We start from the raw sequence: 11,706 nt of genomic DNA on the forward strand, positions 1-11,706 counted from the left end.
ACCTGGAGGAACGGGTCTGCTCTGCAGGCATCACATTCTCACCCAGGAAACCCCACACCGGCCTACCCACCCTCATTTTCTCCCAGCAGTCCTCAGGATTTAAGAGGAACTCTCAGGCAGTCTGTTTTTTTTCATTGCTTTTTGTCCTTGGAGCTTACTCCTACAGAATACCCACCAGCCACCCAAAGCAAACTGTGCGCTCCATTTTCCAAAGTCCTTTACTCCTCCTTTCCAGGATGGATCCAGCCTGGAAGCCTTGGGGAACTGCAGCCTGGATATTTTGCTCACCATGTTCCATCCAGCCGTAACCCCACACCTTCTGCCTCTCGCTGTGACTCAGCCGGGGCTCAGTGAATAAAACCCAGTCAGGGATAAAACATCAGAGCAGCACAGCAAAAGGATGGCCCCTACCCCAGGCAGCTCACAGCCTGGGATCTTTAGCTCCCACCACGGTGAAGTGACAAAAATAACCCATTAAAAAGCCACTTTAATTGCCTTGCCAGTGGTTTGCACAAACTCCAGCTAACGCTGGAGGTAAAAATGAATTAAAAGCCTTAAATAGAAAATTCTCTTTCACTACTCCCACTTTTACCCTTAAAATTTAATGGGGTCGTGGTGAAACACATCCAGCCAGTCCTCCAGCTCCTCTGCAACAAGGACCAGGCTGGGTTCTGCTGGGTTTGCTCCACCACGGGCCGCCCTGGGACACCCAGGGTGCTGCCAGGCACAGCCTAGGCAGCCCTGGAGTTCACATTCCTCATGCCAAGACAGCCTGAACCAGGATAACGAAATTTAGAGGGTGAACCCCGCACCAGAGTCCCCCAGAGCCCTGGAAGTTCTGTCCCACGTGTGGTTTGTGCTCCTCAGCCACAGCCCGGGGGCAGAATCCCCAAGGATCAGTGTGCATGTCCCAAACACAGACAGCTGCATGGTGCTTGGCCAACCAAGGATTTTTGGGGATAGCAACCAAGGACTGTTGGTAAAAACACACAAGAGAAAGACCAGGATGTGGCTGGAGAAGGGGCCATACGGAGGCAGGGCAGCATTTTCTGGGACAAACCTCCTGGCTGTGGCTCCTGCAGAAAAGCAGAGCCCGGCTCAGCGCAGGCGCAGGGATGGGGCAGAGAAGGGCCAGACACTGCAGGGGGGAACGAGCCCACCCAAGACACCAAAGCCTCCAGACCATTTCCAGAAAGGGCTGAAAGAACCCACTGTGAATGAGAACTGATTTGCAGGGAAAGTGAGAAACTTCTCTCCAGGGAGGGGAAGACTTAGAAGGTGCCCCACAAAGCCCAGGACATCCCATCAGCTGGATCGACACTGGAGCCAGGGCTGCTGATCTTTTTTTCTTCTTCCTTCTCTCTCTCTCTCTTTTCTGCTTTAATTAATCTCTTTCTTTCTCTCTTCCCTTTCATCTTACCCCTTGATCCAAACTCCACTGCTGTGTGCTTATACTGGGAGATCAAGGACTAGCACACCAATTTCCATGCCAAGGGTGTAATCTGCTAAAAATCCCTGCGAGCTTTCGTCATTCCTTTCAGCCTGTGAATCCTGGGTGGTCTCTCATCCCTCGGGGCGGGACAGCACTTAGTGTCCAAGCTGATTCCGGCCCAGGAGGGAATTCCACACCACACTTCTGGTGAAGGAAAAGGCTCAAGCAGGAGGTGAGCAAAGAGCCCCAAGGGTTCCTCACGGGATCACTGCCTGCTGCACAAGGGTCATCTGCACCCAGCGGGATCCCACTCCCCACAGAGACACGGGAACCCAGAAGGGAGCAGGGAGCAGCTCCACATGGGAGCTGGCTGGAGGTTTGGGTGGTCTGCTCTGATTCCAGACCTGGAGGTTCAAATGCAGGCTCAGAGCACAGCCTCGCTGAGAGCATTCCAGTCGAGCTCGGGCTCTAGGCACCCGGTGCCCAGCATTTATCTGGCTAAATATTGCTCCGAAACATCCCTTCTGCTCTGCCCAGGACTGTGAAAGAGCCGTCAGGATGGAGCAGTGTCACAGCCTTAATCCCTTCCCTCTCATTTGGCTCCAGTGGGCAGCAGCAAGACCATTTTGCAAAAAGGAATCGTGCCAAGGAAACCTGGCTGAGGGGTTTGGTTCGCGAGTCCCAGAGACTCACTTTTCTTCCCTCCCCTTTCAATCTCTGTTGCTCAAAAAAAAAAAAAATTCTCATGTTTCCAAAGCATTTTGCAGCTCTTACAGCACTTTGCTGGGATAAAGAAAAGCTGACACACACATCACGGCAGTAAAGATTATTTTTGCTGTCTGAGTAGTAGCAGGCACGTGAGATTTGTTCAGATAAAGGAGGTCAGAGTCGGAAATGAGCTTAGATTCCAGGCTGTGAGTCCAAACCACGGGGAGGTTTGGCGTCTCCAGGGGGGGACAGGCACTGCGCAGCCCCAGCAGGAGCGTCCTGTGTCACCCCGGGGTCTGCAGGGCTGCCTGGCCCCCTCAGCCTCACGGCGACAGGAGATGGGTGAGACGAGCACAGGCACCAAGCCGGGCTCCTCCACAGGGAGCGACGAGCCTTCCAAACTTTTCCGTGGCGTTTTCCTCCCTGTCCGTCCAGCCACGGCACTAATCCTGCCGCTTCTCCTGGGATCTGCTGCAACGCACGACATTTCCACGTCCTGAAAAAATTGTGCGAGGCTCATTATAACCGGGATTTCCTCCCAGCTGCCTCTCCTTTCCCACAACACGCCCTGCGCTTGAAGCAGGCAGCAATTAGCTTCCCAGCTCAGAGATACGTGATATTTTTATTTTTTTTTCTGTTTAGGCAGGACAAGCCCCCGCCTAATGACGAGGCTGGGAGGGGGAGGCCAGCCCGCGGTAGCGTCGAACGATTGCATTTTTCCTGGGAAATACGGAGCCCACCAAGACGCCCTTTGCGATTTCCCTGCCCCTCACGCGGGAGATGACGCCTCTCCATCCCCTCACGGCCACCACTGACGACTCCAACTTTGACTTCCCGTGGGAGTCTCATCGAACTTCACGTTTCCTTGACTCTTCTACCAAAGAGCCCAAAACTGACATCAGGTGCAGAGCGAGCGTGGAGGGGGGAAAAAAAAAGGAGAAACGACAAATTTGCACTGAAACGTGGCTCACGGAAGCGTAGGAGTTGGTGGCACAGGCGTGAGGGAGAGAGGAGCACATCCCATCTCCTGTGCTTGCACAGCTGGACGCACACCTGGCCCCAGTGCTGCAGCATTCCCTCTCAGCCCAGCAGTAACTCCAGGAGCTACAAGATCCCTCACTGCCCCACAGGAATTTCTGCTTCACAGGAGTTCCTTTTTTGGCTCCCTCAGGAGCAGCTCCCTGGCCACCATTCCCTGCTCCCAGCTTTCCTGAGCACAAGGACAGGCCTTGCCTGCTCACTGCCTTACTAAGAGCACATCATTATTTCCGATTTGTGGTGTTTCTGCACCTGTGGCCACGCTCAGCCTGGGAGATTGTATGGAAGGGAACTAAGCCTGGCCTGCTCATTTCAAGCTCTGGATAAAGCCTTTCTCAAGTTGATACAACCTCACATTTAAAAAAAAAAAAAAACCCAAACAAAACCCAAACAACCAAAAAACTATGGAGAAAGGTTCCCAGGGAGCAAATGAACTGCAGTTCTTAAAATAAATTGTCTGAAATAGTCTCCTGAGTACAAGCGCCTGAATACAGGTCAGATCCTGTAAGAGAAATGCAAACCAGCGACAGAATTCCAGAATGGTTTGGGGTGGAAGGGACCTCAAAGCTCATCCAGTGCCACTCCTGCCATGGGCAGGGACACCTTCCACTGTCCCAGGCTGCTCCAAGCCCTGTCCAGCCTGGCCTGGGACACTGCCAGGGATGCAGGGGCAGCCACAGCTGCTCTGGGCACCCTGTGCCAGGGCCTCCCCACCCTCACAGCCACCAATTCCTTCCCCAGATCCCATCTGGCCCTGCCCTCTGGCACTGGGAAGCCATTGCCCGTGTCCTGTCCCTGCAGGCCTTGTCCCCAGTCCCTGTGCAGCTCTCCTGGAGCCCCTTGAGGCCCTGGCAGGGGCTGGGAGCTCTCCCTGGAGCCTTCTCTTGTGCAGCTGGACAGCCCCACCCTTTTCAGCCATCCTCTGATCACTCCTCTGGCAGAGGATTCCCTCTGGACTGGCTCAGAGCAGAGGGGCTCCAGCACATCCGTGATCTGATGAAGTCCCGGGGGCACAGCTGGGACTCACAGCCCCTCCCCGTGGGTGCAGCCCCTTCCTCACCCTCCATCCCAGCACCACTCCTGGGATGCAGGGTGGGAGTTACAGCCACAGGAACCCCGGGACAAAACCAGGAGCAAACCACCCTCACTGGACACTGTGGGAGAAGCGCCCAGCCCCAACACTCCAAGCTGCAACACTGACAGAAATACAAAGACAACTTCTTTTTCTTATTTTTTTTTCCCCCCTCTCGTCCCATTCTCCTTGATCTCATTTGGATTGGAACCGGTCCCAGCTGGACCAGATCCCGAGAAGCCCAGCACCTACCCTCTGTCCTTGAAATCGTTTTAAGCCGGGACCTATTTCCACACCGGCATTCCCAGCCCTGCCCCCGCGCAGCAGGCGAGAGGGTTTAATTTACCTCTACCCGAAGGCGCTTTGTGATGGTTCAGGACTTTCCGTGTCCCACGGACGGGGCAGGGGCAGCTAAAGGAGCACAGAGCCCCGGCCCTGCCTCTCTCCTCCGCACGCCCCCAGAGCTGCTGGAGCACCCGGCTTGGGGCTGGGAACACCCCCGGCTCCTGACAGAGGGATCGCAGACTCCAGAAAGAGAGGTGGGAAGGGGGAACAGCCTCCCAAAGGCTCTCTCCCCCGCAGCTCGTTGCCGCATTCCCCCAGCCCCATCTCACTCACACACAGCGAACAAACCCCTGCTCGGGGGCTGGAGATGACCCGCAGAGCTTCCTTTGGGAAAGGATTTCAGAGAGGCTCCAGCTGGAGGCAGCCTGCACTCCAAAACATGCCATTTGATTGGCCTTTCATCTTGGTTTGCACAGCTAATTGTTGCAGGTGTATCAGTTACCATGAAATTAATCCCGTTGTAAAACCAGGTGTAGCCAAGAATCAAATCGTGCAAATAATCCGAACAGCTGGGACAGATGGACGCCAAACAGGACTCAGCCCGGGGGGGTTGTTTGCTGTTCCCCGAATTCGGGGGGGGGAAAACACGGCCAAACCACTTCCCGGGGAGATCACGGGGGTCCGGAGTGTCCCACCCCCGGGGCTGGGAGCGGAGCCAGGGCTCGGGGCGGCAGCAGGGAGATGTTTATCCCTGGCAGGTCACGGCAGGTGAGCCGGGAGGCTCTGGGAGCCCGGCTCAGGACACCGGGGCAGGGCGCAGGTGCCCCTTGCCGCTCCGGGAGGGGACAGCTCTGCCCTAGGGAGCGCAGGGACACGCGGTGGGCACACACCCAGCCCAGCTCCTGCTCCTTCCCTGCCTCCCAGGAACGCCCCGAGGAGAAGGGAAGAGCCGGCGGCTCCGGGCTGCGGCAGCGGCGTGGGCTGGCCGGCTTCCTACGGAGATGAGTGCTGTGTATAATATAGAAACCGAGCCGCCTGTTCCAAGCACAACCACGCCGGCTGCTTTTTAAAGACAGGCTCGGCTCGCGTGGAAAGTGCTGCAGGGAACAAGCGGCGTTAGTTCCCCCCGCAGCCTGCCGGCCAGGGGAAGCTTTCGGTGGGGGGGATTTGGGAGCTCGCCCCGCTCCTGATCCAGCCCCGGGGACAGGGAGTGACGGCAAGGTCATCCCGGCACCTTTCAGCTGGGCTGAAATCGGCTCCGGTAAATCCTCACAGGCAATCCTGCCTGGAAAGCCCTGGAAGCAGATGAGTGTTTAATCTCAGCCCGGCACTGGGTAGGGACAGCACTCGGTGGCCTCCCGGAGCCAAGCCTGGCCTGTACCAGCCCAGGGCACGGGCAGCACCTGGTGAGGTCTGAGGGGTGCTGTGGTCACTCGGGAGAGCAGCAGGAGGACACCGAGGCACGGGAGAGGAGTTCAGTGTGCCAAAATAATTCAGCCACGTGGAGTGTGTGATTTCCTTCCTCAGGGGTGTCACTCGAACACCGCAAGGACCGAATTTCGCTCTTCTACGTGCATGATGATCTTGCCACCATCCATCACATCCACACACACGGCGGTTGGGGGGCAAATAAAAGTGCCAGAACGCAAACAGCTCATGAGTAACCGATACCAGACCCAGGGAGCACACAAATCTTTGGGATGAGGAGTCGCTGCTGGCACAAGGGAACGGGTCACGTTTCAGTGTTAATTGTCCACGGAGTGGCAGCAGGTCTGCATGACAAGGATGAGGCCAAAAATGAACTGCCATGTCTAATGCAAGTCTTCTTCTATTATAGTTTCCTTCTGTTTCTCTGGTACTCACAGAAACAGCGAGCCCAAAATAACGGCAGCAGCGTATGACTTTAAAAGGGCAAACTTTAAAAAGCCCAGAGCGGTCGCTGTCATCAGTGAAAGCAGGGAACCCGCTTAAAGCTCCTACCAAAGACCCCAAAAGTCACAAACCTGGAAAAGCAGCAGGATTTCAATCGTGAAAAAGCCATTCTGGCAAAAACGAGACGTGGCAACGTGATCTTTCTAGGCACAGGGAAGGAGAGAGAGATGGCACTGAGAAAGAAATGCCCGGTGTCGGTGACTGATGGGGACCTCTAAAGGAATCCATTAAATCTGTGCAGCCAACAGGATTAATTGAAAAATAAGGCACTTTTTAAGCATGCTAGGAATAGAGAATTAGATATCTGCCAGATTCACTATTAGGTACCATCAGTAAAACTGAAAGCAAGTGCTGTTCTGGGGTGGGATGGAACAGTTGCCAAAGAGGAGGAGAGAAAGCCACGGATCAACCACGTGCACCCCGCTGTGCCAAAGCAGGGCTTTTCCCACCAACCCCTCGGTGCAACCTGCTTGAAAACCCCTTGATGACCCCTTAAAGCCCCTCAAGGACAGAAATCTCAGTACTGCCGGACATGTGCCAAAATAAAGCATTTCCAGACCTGCTGGTGGAACTCGAAAACTTCGCGCAGTCACAGTATTTGGGTAAAAGGCAGGAGCAGCAGGCAACCCGGGGTCAGCTCCAGCTGCAACAGCAGGACAGAAACTTCAGGTAAATACACGAACCGGAGACTAAAAATACAATTCCAATCAGCCAGCTGAGTTTCCTGGAATTAGGTCTATTCAGAAGACTTATTATCTATCTAAAGACATTATTGTTGCCTCGACACAGTGTTTGCCCACATTCCTCCAGAGCACATAATACGCTGAGGATGAATCTCACAGCAGGTGTAACCAACTCCACGGACATCAGGTGTGTGCTGAGAGCCCCCGGCTGCAGAGAGCATCCCCCAGCTTCCCCGGGGATTGCAGTCACTGCCCAGTCTCATCCCTGACTCCTTCCAGGGGATTATATTAAATGTAAGTCTCTAACACAAACAACCGCAGTAACTCACGGACGGTTTGTTGGTGGCCAAAATCACCTCAGTGAGGCCACGGTCCGACCGACCGCGGCTTTGTGTTGATACCTGAGGCCAGGACAGAGACCAGAGCCAGGAAAGGGTTTGGGATGAGCGCGGAGCATCTCTGGTGTAAGGCATCAGCACAAAGGCGGAGCGGGTGGACCCTGAGGGTGCGGTAGGAACGCATCCGTGAGGAGTCAAAAACCCTGGCTGCACCCAGGTAGGCGCTGGGCAACACCACCCACATGCCGAGGGTGCCACAAAAGCCGCAGGAGGAGCAGCAGGAACCCCTCGGAGTGAGGGGACAGCACCCTCAGGCTCCTGGGGAGCAGGTGCGGAGGTGACCCGGCCACCGCGAGGAGCAGGGAGTGACGAGTCACCTCCGTGACAAGGACGCGACAACATCCCCCCCCCACCCCGCAAGTCAAAACTAGATAAGTTCAACCTTGAAATGAGATAGCATCTCTCCAGAGTGAGAGCAATTAAATGCTGGCACAAGGTAGGGAGGAAGGGGGCGGGGGGACTCGCCGTTGCTCAGAGCCATTAACACAAAATTAACAGGCTGCTTTTTTAACCCGGGCTTCTGTGTCTGCAAGGGAGGATGAGCTGCAAATGCTTCCCTGCAGTTGCATTTCTCCAACACCTCCCACCTGGGGGGGGGGGGTGGGGGTGGAAAGTTTCAGAAAGCGTTTTCTATGCTTCTGAAGAGTCCTGAGTGGTAGGAGAACAGCAGGGTCGTGCTAAAAAAAGGAAAGATCAAGGCGAAAAGCCTGAAAAACCAAGGATTGCAAGCACCGGGCGAGATTCATCTCACTTAAATTTAGACCTCTCAAGCTCAGATATCCAAATCAGAACCAGAGCCCCTGAAACACGTTTGCCTGGCCTGCACATGAGGCTTTCCAAAGAGGGAAGCAAACCTCATGTGGAGGTGCTTGTCCCCCCGTGTTCGGTGGGGGACAGCTCAGAACAGACCCTTTCAGACGCCCGAGCAAGGGCAAACAAACAGCATCCACTACAGCAGCGAGCCGGCTCACTTTGCGACCTGCAAATCCGAGAGGTAATTTCAGCCCAGAATGCCGGTTCTGGAGGTTCTGCCTTGCAGCCCAGCACCCAGGGGGCAAGGAGCAGGCTGAGGAGCTCATCCAGCTCCTGCAGGCAGGTCTTCACGACTGCGTTCTAGGCGTAAAGAAGAGACAAAGGCGACCCTCTGCGTGGAGGACTCAGCCTGGAGAGCGTGAGGTTCGAGATGTTCCCAGATCAGTGTCACTCCTTCCAAACGCGGGTTATTTGGTTGGGATTTCAGGTTTTATCAGCCCTTACTAACAGGCTGGGCTCAGCTGCAGGAGGGAAAGGACTGCGATGAATCACAGTCTTAGGCTCGTTTAGGTTGGAAAAGCCCTCCAAGATCACCAGCCATTAACCCTGCACTGCTCATATTCCTAAGTGAGCCCAACTCCTCTCTGCTTTGGCTCGAAGGCCAGGGCAGGGCACACCTGATGGTTCTCCCAAGCACAAGGGCATCAGTGGAACAGGGATTATCATGGCCCTTTTAGCCCCCTCCTCTTTTGTAGGGACGGGGAATGCTGATGCTCACCTGCCAGGTCTGAGATTTACCCTCAAAGTACTAAGTTCAACCCTAGCTCTTATTCCTGCAATATCCTCATTACAGTCCCGACCTCCCTTTCCCCTTCAATCCTTTGCCCACAGACCTCCACGGGGCTTGTCACCTTCCACCTGCCTCCAGCCACAACAAGGTCGGGGCGCTGCAGGTCTGGGCTGCCACCCCTGATCGCGTCCAAGGGCTTGAAAAAGATGTCACTGTCCCCAGGCCTCGTTCCGCAGGAGGCTGGGACCCTGCTCAGACCAGGAGAGGGAAAAGCACTCGGGTTTTCCGGGAAGTTCCCAGCGCCAGACAGGATTAGTCGTGCCTAATTAACTGTGAGGAGCAAGCAACACAGAGACCCTCTCGGCAGCAGCCAGGCTCTGTGTGTCCACTACCACGCCAGCTGCTCGGACGAGAGAAACACTGGACACTGCAGGGTGTCCCCTCCTGTGGCCACGATGTCCCCCGAGCACACACCCCAACGCCTCTGACACCCAGCAAAGGCTGAGCTCTGGATGAGTTCTGGACTCACACCACAGCCTGGGGACCTCTCCCCACACCAGCCCCACACCTCGGGGTGGAGGATTCCTCTGGGCAGCCCAACGGAGCCCCTGCCACACCAGGGCCAGGTTTCCCTCCCCCTTTTCTGGCAGTCACACCACGCAGCCCGGGATGGATGTCCCCAGCCAGACTCACCTTCCCCACACGCCAGCCATGGCCGATGCCATTAAAGCCTGGCCCGTCACCACCTGCCACCTCCCCACGAGAGTCTGGCTCAGGTGAGAGGGAATAAACCTGACTGAGAGCAAATGCAGCCTGCCTTGGAGCAGGGCAGAGGGAGGGAAGCAATTTTCTCTCTCTGGGCACAGGGAAGGGGTCCAGGGACCCGCCAGGCACGCCGACACCGGGTTTGCCAGGGACGCACGTGTGGGGACACGCAGGATCTGCACACCCATGGGACACGTGTGGACCCACAGAGCCAGCACAGATCCACAGGCGATGTGTGGGCACACGTAGAGCCCGACACGGCACCCGTGGACAGCCAGACACAGTTCACATACACCCTCCGGGGCACTCACAGACCCACAGGGCAGGCACAGACCCCGGCGAGCACGGGCACACACAGCACGTGTGGGCTCGCAGGGCGGGCATGGACACACCTGTGGGCAAATACAGACACACAGAGCATGGACAGACAGACAGGGACACACACTGCCCAGACAGACAGACAGGGCATGCACGGACAGACAGACAGAGAAGGCAGATACAGACACACACAGCCCGGACAGACAGACAGGGCACGCACGGACAGACAGGGCACATATAAACATATAGCCCGGACAGAGAGGGCACATACAGACACACAGAGCCTGGACAGACAGACAGACAGACAGACAGAGGACACACACACACCGCCCGTACAGAGCCACGGGCACGGACAGACAGACAGGGCACATGGAGGCACACACAGCCCGGACAGACAGACAGAATACACACAGACAGACAGGCAGGGCACATACAGGCACACACCGACCGTACAGACCTGCGGGCACGGACAGACAGACAGGGCACATAGAGGCACACACAGCCAGGACAGACAGACAGGGCGGACACAGACACACGGGCACGGACACACGGACAGGGCACACACGGGCGCGCAGAGCCCGAACAAACCCACAGGGCACACAAAGACCCACCGAGCCCGTGTAAAACCGCGGGGAAGCAATGCCGCCGCGTCCGCTCGCCCTCGCAGGCAGCCAGCCGGCGCCCTCACGGGTTTGAATCCCTCCGTTCTGGGCAACGGGGTCCGGGGCACGGGAAGGACGAGGCGACACCGGCAGCGCTCCCGGGGACGCTCCCGCGGGCGGTCCCGCACGGACCCGCCCCCGCCCCCGCCCGGCTCCCCCCCACGCCCGGCCCCGCTCCGCGGCAGCGCCCGCCGGGGCTCGGGGGCAGCGCCGGGGCCGCCGCACTCACCGGGGCCGCCGCGCTCGGCTCCGCCATGGCCCGACCGGCACCGGCACCGCGCCCGCCCCGCCTGACGTCACCCCCGGCCCCCGCCGCGCCGGCACCTGCGGGGGGCGGGGCCGGCGGCCGCCAAACCCCCCCGGCCCCGGGCATCCCTCGCCATCCCCGGGAAAAGACGCTGGAGGGGTCGGCTCCCCCCCTTCGCCGTCCGCGGGAGGAGCCGCCCCCGGGGGTCCCCTTCTCCCGCGCCATCCCTGGGAAAAGCCGCCCCCGGCATCGGGGCTTCCCACCCATTCCGGGGAGGAACCGCCCGGGGGTCCGGGCATCCCTCGCCATCCTCCGGGAAAAGCTGCCCCAGGGGTCCGGTCCCCCCTCGCCATCGCGGCGGGAGCCGCCGAAGGCGATCCAGTCCCTCCCTGGCCGTCCCCGGGAGGAGCCCGGTGGGTCCGGTCATCCCTCTCCATCCGCGAGAGGAGCCGCCCCGGCGATCCGCTCCCCCCTCCCCGCTCCCTGGAGGCGCCGCCGGCGAGGATCGGGTTCCCCGGTTCTGCCACAGCCCCTGTGAGGAGCCGAGGGACGGGGTCCCCGCCTGGCCCCCCACCTCGGGGCATCCCTGAGTGCTGAGCACCCAGACCCTCCTGGCTGGGCTT

At 57.9% G+C, this 11,706-nt stretch overlaps 1 long non-coding RNA gene across 3 annotated transcripts; it reads right to left on the reverse strand.

Annotated features, from left to right (window-relative positions):
• Positions 1-825: 825 nt before the first annotated feature.
• LOC136288746 (uncharacterized) lies at positions 826-11,138 on the reverse strand. Of its 3 annotated transcripts, none has more exons than XR_010720564.1 (4): positions 11,066-11,138; positions 7,027-7,110; positions 4,597-6,307; positions 826-2,636 (listed from the first exon to the last, which is right to left on the reverse strand). It is a non-coding gene; the product is annotated as an uncharacterized lncRNA (long non-coding RNA). The 3 variants fall into 3 exon arrangements; XR_010720565.1 differs by lacking the exon at positions 11,066-11,138 and adding an exon at positions 10,786-10,950 and having other exon boundaries at positions 4,869-6,307; XR_010720563.1 differs by lacking the exon at positions 11,066-11,138 and adding an exon at positions 10,786-10,950.
• Between the last annotated feature and the right edge of the window lie 568 nt (positions 11,139-11,706).

This window comes from Chamaea fasciata, unplaced genomic scaffold (assembly GCF_029207755.1).
Source record: "Chamaea fasciata isolate MVZ Bird 193981 ecotype frontalis unplaced genomic scaffold, bChaFas1.0.hap1 SCAF_4, whole genome shotgun sequence".
NCBI lineage: Eukaryota > Metazoa > Chordata > Aves > Passeriformes > Sylviidae > Chamaea > Chamaea fasciata.